The 10,611-nt window shown below is 42.5% G+C and overlaps 1 long non-coding RNA gene across 7 annotated transcripts in view; it reads left to right on the plus strand.

Annotated features, from left to right (window-relative positions):
* Window positions 1–9,700, plus strand: part of LOC113998654 — a 28,974-nt gene extending 19,274 nt beyond the window's left edge. For all 7 annotated transcript variants that reach the window (XR_005563841.1, XR_005563835.1, XR_005563838.1 and 4 more), the window contains 2 exons: window positions 6,552–6,625; window positions 8,386–9,700. This is a non-coding gene — a long non-coding RNA (uncharacterized LOC113998654). The remainder of the gene's footprint in view (window positions 1–6,551; window positions 6,626–8,385) is intronic.
* Window positions 9,701–10,611: the final 911 nt, after the last annotated feature.

A 10,611-nucleotide genomic window follows, 5' to 3' on the forward strand; every position in this document is an offset into this window, starting at 1 on the left:
CTCCAGCCAAATTTTGTTTTTTATTTCATTGCACGTTATGATTTACTGCACAGCTCTCTGTTCATTATTAGTTAGAGAAGCAGTTGTTCAGATCCTTTTTCTCTTGATCTCCTGATCAGGAAAACACTGCGCAGATGCGAACAGAAGTAAGACTATTATTCCTCTGAGAGAACTCTTATCCACTTAAAAATAGTGTCTGTGAGGGAAGTTATGATCTTGCAAATAGCTTCTGCTTCTAAGAAAGACTACATTAACAGCACAAATGAGGCCAGCTTTCCTTACGTCAGGTCTACCATTCGCTGCAAAAACTGTGCAGTAACTGTCAAAACTAATATTGCACAAATATCCTGGGAGGAGTTAAAAATGTTGAAATCCCACATATACATCCTTCAGTACTTAGAAGAACCTGAACTGCCCAGCACATTCCAGAATAAACCTATTTCCTTTTCAGGAAACAAGTATTTTGTTTGCTTCTATCATACACAAGAAAGGACAAAGCAGAAACGTATTTTCTCATGATAACTACTGTCGAGACTGGAGGGTGTTGTCAGTGTTCACACAGATGCTGCCTGGTCACTGTAATTCTTCCTCCTCCCTTGCATTATATCTGTAGGAAACAGAGCAAAGCCCTCTGCAGTTTGCTTCTGGAGTAGGAGCTGGGTGATACTGCTCCGTTCTAGTGTTTGTGACCACCGCTCCTCTCCTGCTTAACCTGGCAAACTCATTTATGTTGCAGGTGGCTGGAGGTGCTAAGGGGCCAAAGCACTGACCTGTCTTTTCTGGGTATCTCAGTTTCTTTCCCATCTATGTTCACTTTCTGAAGGGAGCCCAGTGTCTTTCTGCAAGATGCAAATTGATTTGTCTTCAACAGCCTGGCCCAGCTGATGGTATCTATTTAGAACAGGCCTTGAATTATAAAAACAAATGTTCTGCAGCTCAGGATGGATTTACATTGTCCTGCACTGGGAAACTCCAGAGGAAGTGCTAAACTCTTGTCTACCAAAACTCTAATTAGTGGGCTGAAATAACTGACCTCACTCTCAAAAAGACATTGAAATAGTCTACCCAGGACTTTGTTATGAGCTAACATTCTGAATTTTGGGCAACCAGCTTTTGAAAATTACTGATTTAAGCTTTTACCTACAATGTCCAGCTTTAGCAAAAAGGATTCTCTCCTGGTATCACTTGTCTAAGCAAAATGTTGCCACTGTACTAGCAGCCAGCACTAGTGTGCAAGCAATACTACTGTCAGGATATTATTATCCCCAGGAAATGCTTTTTTGCATTAACATGGTGGTTTAATGGCCTGTTTAATGGCAAGAAGGTGTTTCTCCAAGGAGAGAGAATTTAAGCACTCAGATAAATAACAACAGGTGTATTTCACCTAAATGTTATTGCTCCTAAAGCCACACTGGCATACCCAGGTTTGCATGAACACCAAGAAGGTTTGGGAACTCTGAAGCCCCATGTGGACAGCCTGGAGGGGCAAACGCTTGTGCAAGTTTTTCTCCTGGGTTGTTGTGAGCACAGCACTGCACTCCTGTGGAAATTCTCTTTTTGTCTCTCAGTAGTTGTGGCTTTTCCCTTGGGGAAGAGTTAGTTAGAGGTTTCAAGCATTGTTTCCTCCTTCTAGCAGTCTACCTGTTTTTACAAAGTGTGTAGGAGCTCTTGAGTCCTCTGTTCCTCCACCTGTCTTGGTTGGGGGGGGTGTCAAAGTCTCAGGGGGACACATGCACACACAGCACGCAGTTACTTCAATCTCACTTAGAGAGACAGGCTGTAGATATTGCAAAGTTCTCAATAACACATTATTTAAATTCCATTTAAATAGTATGAATTTCCATGATGTAAGCTACTTTTTTGTCCCAGGGTGTAAATCACAACACAAATAAGGTTCCCTTAAATTAAAAGGTGTTTTTAAGCACCAACATCATGGAAAAGTGTTGTCTAAGGCTCCTTGTTTTCCTTAGGGTCAGCCTAAACCTGATCTTACTGGCTGGGGTCATGTTCCCTCTTGTTCCTAATCTAATGGTGTAAATCTATGTCAGGAGTTTACTTCTAAGTCTAATTCTCATGCTCAAGTTGTAGCTATTGGAGGGCTTTGCTTAGGACACTGCTGATGTGACTCACAGGACATGAGCCTATTGCACACCCCAAACTTGAGAAGGAGATGCTTAGAGCTTAGAGGTTAGTCTGTTTGGGAAACCTTAAAATGGGCAGAATTAGTGTTAGAAATGATCCTTGGGGGAAGGATGTTTCTGGCTGAAGAGGAGCCTTACAGCCAGGCTGTTCTCTGTGCTCAAAGGCAATGGAAGGGACGAAGCGTAGGAGTTTGTGATATACCCTGTGCAGACATGTATATACCACCCTATGGGGGAAACACCATAATTACTGTTCTGAGCTTCCAAGGAACTCTGTGAAGAAAAACATAAATCTCAGCCATCTAGAGATTTCTGTAATTCAGACCAGATGTCAGGTAGGCTGTTGTATGGCTCCAGCACATGACTTACAGTCACCTTTTTATCCTTGTTCCTGTGCTACTGACGCCCTTTAAGTCTAATATTCTCAAAAGTAAGGAAATATGTTTCCACTGAACCAAATCCCATTTGTCTAGGTAGTGAGAACAAATACCAGTTGTAGATCATCTTGGATAGTCAATTTTAACCTCATCCTGGTCAATAGTGCAATATGATAGCTCCTTCTCAACCCCAAATTCATAAACACAGGAAATAAAAATTACGAGGTTTAAATAACCTGTGAGATCTAGGATTCTGGCAAAGACCTATCTTACCATTGATTAAATCTGGAATCAGATTGTGACATAAATTTAGGACAAATGTAACATCGGAATTATACCCTGCTGGTTGATAATCATTCAAAAGCTCTACACTTAATGTAGAATTATGGTACCTGTTAGTGTTAAATACCTTAGTTATTTTAAAATATCTTCAGAAATTATTCTACCAAGGTAGAGGTCCTCTTTGTTCATGAATATAGACAACTACTCAATTGTAGGAATTTCTGATCCTGACAAGCTTTGCTAAGTACTTGGCTACTAATTATGAACAGGAATAAAAGGACACCTGCTGAAATAATTATTAAAAGATGTGCAACTACAGCCTGCCTCTTATCAGATGGATGGAGCAAATATCCTACATGAGCAGAGAATGCAATCTTACACATTTTATGACAAATATGCCATTATGTAAATGATTACATCAGTAAGCATATTAATTTGTGTGACTACTGAACTGCTTGAATTTTAATGCATAAGGAAAGTACCAATATAGTTCCATGCTAAATTAGATACAGTAAGTGTTAGATTTCCATGGTGCTGGCATAATCTTATTTACTGACAAATAAAACTGAAATATTTCCACAAAATTCAGTTTGTAACACTACTATAAATCAACTAGGAAACTAGGATTGTACCCTCACTGTCAGTAATGATTTAATACCTGTAAATTCAGGACAAAATTCCTTCCATTAATTTGCTTACCCACCTTTGTCTACCAATCTTGTGTACCCATAAAAGCCTTCTTTTAAATTGATACTTAAAATGTCTATTAGCTAGGAAAAAGCTTACAAATCCATGTTGCTAATATCTGCAGGACAAGCACATCCTAAGTATGAGCTCTGGCTCAGAAAATCCTCTAGATGAGATCCTGGAAAGCCAGGGCTGTAATCTGGGGATATATCTCTACATGTTCTTCCTGTTCAATTGTTGTATCCTACATGTGTCAGCCACTACTGGAGACAGGATCCTGAAGCATTGGCTCAGGTGGTTTTATGTTCCTATATAGAATCATAGCACTATGCTAAGGGCTTGGTGTTATGCTGAATCTAGATACCATAAGGCTTGTCCTAGCACCTGAAATGTCCTGCTCTCTCTCTGTCTGACAGTTCTAGCCAGGACAAAATTGCTTTCTAGGCATTTGGCCAACTGCTATAAAAGGGGCATGCAGCTGTGCCAGCCGTGGCAGGACACATCTCCCTCCTCTCCTTTCCACCATAGTTTTCAGGAGAACATCAACCATGTGCCCTGCATTTCCCAAGTACCTGCTCCCTTTTGGCTCCTGCAGAGATGAACAAAAAGTAAGTGGGAGCCAGCCACGCTGCTCCTGCTGCTGGTCTAGGTCGTGCCTGCAGTGATTTACCTGTGGTTACATCATAATTCCATGCTAGAAGGTGGCAATCCCAGGGGTGTCGTTCAGCCACTAACTAAAAGTTGATTTCTTTTTTCCCCACGCTGGAGAACAGATATGAGGGATGCATGGAGTTGCAGGTCCTTCCAGGACCCTGGGGCACAGCTAGATTTCTAACTGCAATCCCAGCCCATCTAATCCCTGTCTCACAAGGCTACAGCTTCAGTCACTGTAACCAGGAGAGAGGATTTGTCAAGGCCTTATTTGCTTTTTCTCCAAATAAGGTTGAGTTTTCAACCTTAAGGCCATACTCCAAAAGTCATTTACTTTGCTAGATCAGGGACCATTCTGGTGATTGTACAGATGTGGTATTTTTACCTACTAAATTATAAGTGAGGTTTGCAGCTGGGTGAAGAAGATTGATTTCCCTCTTTTGTTTGTGCAATGATCACTTTGGATTATGTCCATGTGTAACTAAGGCTTTCCTAATCATGGACTGAGGATGCACTGGATCAAATGGCAATTAAAAGCCCATGACCTTAGAGAGTCACAAACCACTTGCAGAATGTCTCATGGACAGCTTCTCCCATGGGGAAATGTTGCAATCTTCAGTTTTATATCTTCTTTAAGCCCAAAATGCTTTAAAACTGGATGTTAGCATTAGCTCCACAGTTCTGGGATAATGTGGCATCATGCAGGTGCTGGAATCTTTACCTACACAAGTACATCTCTCTCTAGTCTTTCCTCCCTGTCCAACAAATTCAGGTTTGAGGGATGAAGGAGCTCTAATGAGGCATTTTACCACTCCCAAACACGGTTGTTCCTTGCCCTCCCCTCCAGAGCCTGGTTCTCCAACGCACACCACCCACCTCTCACTCCTTCCCCCAGGGATTACACAGCAGTCTCAGGCACGCTCAGCTTCACAGCAAAACTTCTCCAATTTGTTTGTTATTTTTCCTCTGGCTTTATTTATGAAAGTGGTGTGACAGAACACTCTCCCTCTTTTTGCCACCTCTCTTCCCTCTGTTTTGTTTCCCGTCAGGCATTTCGCCCTGGCACACCAAGTAAAGACGCGAAAGAGGAGTTGGGAACATCTGGCCCTGGCTGCAGAGCATTGTCAAGAAGTTCTTAGACTTAAAATCAGCTTTTCCCCCCTCTTCGCGGGACCTTGCTGTGGGATGTTCAAGGCTTCCTGCCGCAGCCCCCAGGGCGGCCAGCAGCCCCCAACCGGGGTTCCACTCTCTCCAACACAATTACAGCCTGCAAATGTTTAAAGGCAGTTTCTTTTGATTTAGCCACATGCTTCAAATTGTTATGTGGTTAACCACTGAGAACAAACCCCCACACAAATACCTACGTATCAACTCGCTTGAGCCAGGGTGGTAGTGTCGGGGGAGGAAGGGGAGAGGGGAGGCTTCCTCATTTTGCTTTTGATGAGAAGAAAATAGAGTTTTCTTTTGGCTTTCCCAAACTGCCAGCAGCTGCTGCATCACGGTGTGTGCTGGTTGATGCCCATTTGCACTTTTGTTTGCTGATGAAAGGAGTCTTGTTCGGCAGCCATGGCCATGTACCCCAACGGGCCACGTCCTGTGCTAGTGTAAATCAGCTTGTCTGGTGAATAGGAACTGAAAATACAACCTTCTCTCTGTGTGTGATGCGCAAGAGCCTAGCTGGGGGAAGACTTCTGCACTTTGACATTGCCCTATCCCATGTCCCTTAACTCTTATAAAAACCAAATACTTTTCTGCTGACTCACAGAGACAGATGGATTTTGTTAACTCCAGTCAAGATAGAGGAGGATACACTAAAAACATCACTTGGCGGGGCTGAACGCAGTGTTGGGGTTCAGGGGGACTGAGCAAGGAGTTTCACATCTCGCTCTCTTCAGCATGGATGGAGCTTGGCTTGTGGGTGCCACATGGGAGGAGCAATGTGTGGTCTAGGCAGAGCCCTGCTGCTAATCAGTCTCTGAAATAATGGCCCACATAGTTTTTCCCTCCCTCTCCTTGTGCCCTCTCCCTGGAGCACTGCAACTCCCCAAAGCCCAAGAGAGAGACTTGGAGCCAACAGCAATGAAAAAAGAAACACCCCAAAACAAACACAGAACTCAAATCCCCTCAGTAATTCCATTGCCTCTACTTAAATCTTCTTAAATTACAGAGGGTTTTAGTGAAGTAAATTAACTTCCCTTTGCTTGTATTTCCTTGCCTTTTTGAGGACTGTGATGCTGAAGAGCAAATTGTCTTACAAACGGAATCCAACATGGGGACAGTTGCCAAACACGACTGGCAGAGCTGTTCACGTAGCGGTCCTGAGAGTGGACCCAAGTGGAAATAGAGATAATTATTTTGCCATGGGCCAACTTTAAGATTCATCTTAATTTTATTTTCGTTTATAAAATGGCAGATTAAAGACAATACAAGGTGGCTAAGAGATTCTTGAGGCAAAAGCTGCAATCTAAATGTGATCTGCTTTCTCAGGTATGAAACAAAATTGAATCCTTTGCTTTTTGTGGAAAACTGCATAAAAGGGTGGGGTTAAAAGCTTTGGATGTGGGGAACATTTTTGGGGAAAGTGGTTTAGTTCCTCTGGTCTATTCATCATCTCAGCAGTGAAACATCACTGTGTGTATGAAGTTAGCTCTGCAGGACTCTGTACCTGTCAAAATTGTTTATCCATACTTGCCAACAACAGCAAGAAAGTCAGGAATACTGGCAGCTGTGATGGTGAGTGAGTTGGACACGTGGAGTGAGGGCATATGAGCTGAACCTCCTCACTGATGCAGAAAAAGAAAATGAGTGAGGGAAGGAACATTAAAGCATGAAGAGTCTAATCTTACAGAGTTTAATGGTTGTGGTGGGTTACAAAAAAAAAAAAAAAAGACCTTTTGCAGAATTTTTTCATGGGCAACTGAGTAGGTAGGTCTTGGTGACCAGTTAGTCCTCATGCTGCTGAAGGTTCAGCAGAAGCACCTACTGGGGGATATTGTTACATTAACATTATTGGCTGTGGGTAGCTGATTGGTAATATAGCACTTAGATAATTAAAAACTAATATGATAATCACTTATTAGGGAATTATTAAGGAACTACTTAGTGCTTGGTATAGTTTTGTGAAAAGACAAAAAATTCTCAGTCTAAATCAAACAGAAACTTAATCCTATGTGAAGGCTATCAGGGGAAAAGAAAAAAAAGAGGGGGGAGGGCAGAGAATTCAGGTTTATAAAAAGAAACACGTACACAATGAGCTGAAGGTTGTGCTTCTGCACTTCCTGCTCTGGGTGTGAGCAGAAGAGGAAATACCAAAATACCACCAGAAAAACTATTCCCACAGCATTTCCAACCTGGATGAAACCAGAAAAGTTCTGACAACCCTGCAGAAAAGGGGTAAAACCCCACAGCCAAACCAGTCCCAAGCATCTTGCTCGTCAGAAAGCCAACAAAATTTCCAAAGATGGGAAATTTGGGTAGACCTAGATGAGTCTCTATATTTCCCCTGACTCCTCATCCGTACTCTGTATTTTCTGCATTTCGTGGATCATTGGTGACATTTGACTCTTCTTTCAGCTTTGAGAGGGGCACATTTCTGCTACAGCCGGTTTGGTTGCATCACAGACCACCAAATTGCATGTTACCCACAAGGCAGGTCCAGTCTAACTCAGTGAGGCACTCCTTGGCCCTCCTTTCATTTCTGACAGTCAATTCACTACAGTGAGAGTACAACCTACATACACAGGAAGAACTGACCTTTCAATGCATAAAATGCCATCCGTTTCAGTGTTGCCCCGTGTTAATGATTAAAATGAATTCCTGAAGGCTCCCAGGCAGACAAGACACGAGTTTGGTCTGGCTGGTCTTGTAAACTTTCCTCTGATAGCAAAGTAAACCTTGAAGATGAGCAGCAGGATCACATTCAAAGGGTTGTATGGAAAACCGGCACATCAGGCAATTAGTTTAAAAACTTCAGATCTGGAAACTTTGCAAAGAATTTGGAAAATGGCTCTTTCCCTTTATTGGTATATAAAAAAAGGAAAGTATTCTGTCCTACTAAACCCCCAAAATTTAAATATTAAAGTCTCTTGTTTGATATGCAGTATTATACACTAGAATTCAGGACTTACGAAATAGTCTAAGGAAAATCAGAGCTAAAGTAAAATTACTATAGAAAGCTGGGTTTCCTATAGATGTTTCCTCACACATCTAAGCAAGGTCTGAATCAAACTTTTCCCTTACAATTACAGAATCAAATCCCTGGACTGGCTCCAATGAGCAGCTCAGGAATGTTCAGCACAACCAGAGCCTCTAGCTATGGGACAGAACAAAAGTTGCAACAGTGATGATGCTTTATCTTCCACATCTTACTCCAGCAACACTTCCATGGGTGCCAACAATGAAATCTGCTTGAAAGAGGCCTGAAAAGAAGACTTTTTCTTTTCAAATTCTGAGGCAGTGATTTAGAGACTGATCAACTCATTGCATTTGTGACTGTGGTTAACTGAAACCACCTAAGGCTGATAATGCCATCATGAACTCTCACATCCAAAAATTAAGCTCAAACCTTATCTAAGCCAAACCCCATGTCTGAATGCAGCTTTCCAGTTCATTCAGAGCAGCATAGCACTCAGCATTTTCCCTCCAACAACAGAAAGCCCCTTCCTGGCCTCCCAGAATGTTGCTGCATGAGAATACAGTTGTCACTCCTACTGCAAACTTATTTAAGAGACAATAGGACAAATAGTTGGCACATAGTTTCTTCTTAAAATGTAAATCTAGATCAACAATAAAACATAAAAGGCCAAGGAAACATGCAAAGACACTCAGAAAATGCTCATTTTACTTTGCAGATTAATTTTTGCTGAGAGCGAGACATTGCAATTTACAAAGTGGGCCCTATTCTGCAATTCCTTTCTTACACGAGCTCATTTTAAAGCCACTGAGGTTGTTTATGGGAGTAAAAGTTACTTACATGAGTAAGGACTCACAGAGTCTGGCCTTACGCATTTTGCTACCTAGGCATTATCTGGGATGTAGAGCAGCGTGTATTTTTAGAACTAAAAATGGACTTCGGTTGTTTCTTTTGGAAAAAGTTCTGACTTTTGGAAAAAGTTCTGACTTCAGCTTTCACCCATCTGCAGTTTGCTCCGCAGCCACATTGAATGGACGGGCTCAGCCTTTGTCCCTGTCTCCGTGCTGCTCGTTACCAGCCACTCTCAGCCCCGACGTGCTGTAACTCACCAGGACGTGTGCAGTCTGAATTCCCATTCCAGATTTGCTCCTCAAGCCTAAGGCCATTATTCCATCTCAGATTAAAACGTATCTTCCCATGGGCAGCTGAAAAAGAGCATGTTTCTTCAGCTTTTCTTGCCACAAAATGATAAAATAAACTGAAATAAAATAATAATAATAGAAAGGAAATCCAATCTACGGCAATCCTCAGAGTTCTGGAGTCTAAGCGTGTTGATCTGCATCCATAAATGTCCTGACCGGTGAGTAGACACAGGCACTACAACTGGAAAGAGAGCAGGAAGGAAAACCTACCATGTGAGCAAAGTTAAAAAAAAAAAGGGGGGGGGGGGGGGAGAAAAAAAAAAGAAAGAGAGAAAAAAAGATCTGCTCAGTGGACAGCACTTGGGCTGATAGCAGGGATTTCAGGAAATCCAAACACTCAGACAGGAAATCTGAACACTGGATAAACATGCCATAATCTCCACAGATAGAGTTTACGTGCTGCGTCCCCCGTTAACCCATTGCCTGCCCGTGGCTGAGCCTGAAATCAGATCTGCGATGTGAGACGCCTGGAAACACAAGCTGCCCGGGGGGCTCCAAAGCCTGAGTGCTCCGAAGTCTGAGCAGCAGCCCTGCGATCAACCCTGCCCTCTCCTTCTCTCAGCGCTCTGGCGAGGATTTTTCCTCCCTTGATTTCTACACAGTGATGTGTTAGTTAAAAAGTGAATGATTTTCCTCATCTGAGAAGGAGATGCACCCTGGGCCCTGAAACAGCAGGGCAACCTGCCTGAATTCCTGTGTGCCACTGACTGTGGCTACCTGGTAGTCCCGAATTAGTTTTACCTGGGTTTTTTTCCACCTCTCTTTTGCTGTAACACAAGATTTGTATGGCTGGCTGCGATGGTTTACTCCAGGGATGATGCAGTGGGGACACACGCACACCCCCATAACCTCCTTAGAAATTATAGGGAGAGACTACTTAAAGTAGCAGGGGGAGTTTGGAAACTCCCTTTATGCCATTTTGTCAAGGAATTTGGTTCCACGGCAGAGGGGCTGAAACTAAAGAGATCTTTAAGGCCTCTTCCAACCCAAACCATTGTATGATTCTATGAACTGAGGAACAAACTCTTCAGTTCCTGGCAAAATTAAGATGAAGCCTGTTTGGTTGGTTGTTTTCAGAATATAGACTTTGCTCTTTGTGCCTTGTGTCTTTATTTCTTTTATATGGTGTAACTTGGTTA

This window comes from Pipra filicauda, unplaced genomic scaffold (genome assembly GCF_003945595.2).
Source record: "Pipra filicauda isolate LSUMZ 115617 unplaced genomic scaffold, ASM394559v2 scaffold25_size4600443_pilon, whole genome shotgun sequence".
In the NCBI taxonomy this organism is placed as follows: Eukaryota; Metazoa; Chordata; class Aves; order Passeriformes; family Pipridae; genus Pipra; species Pipra filicauda.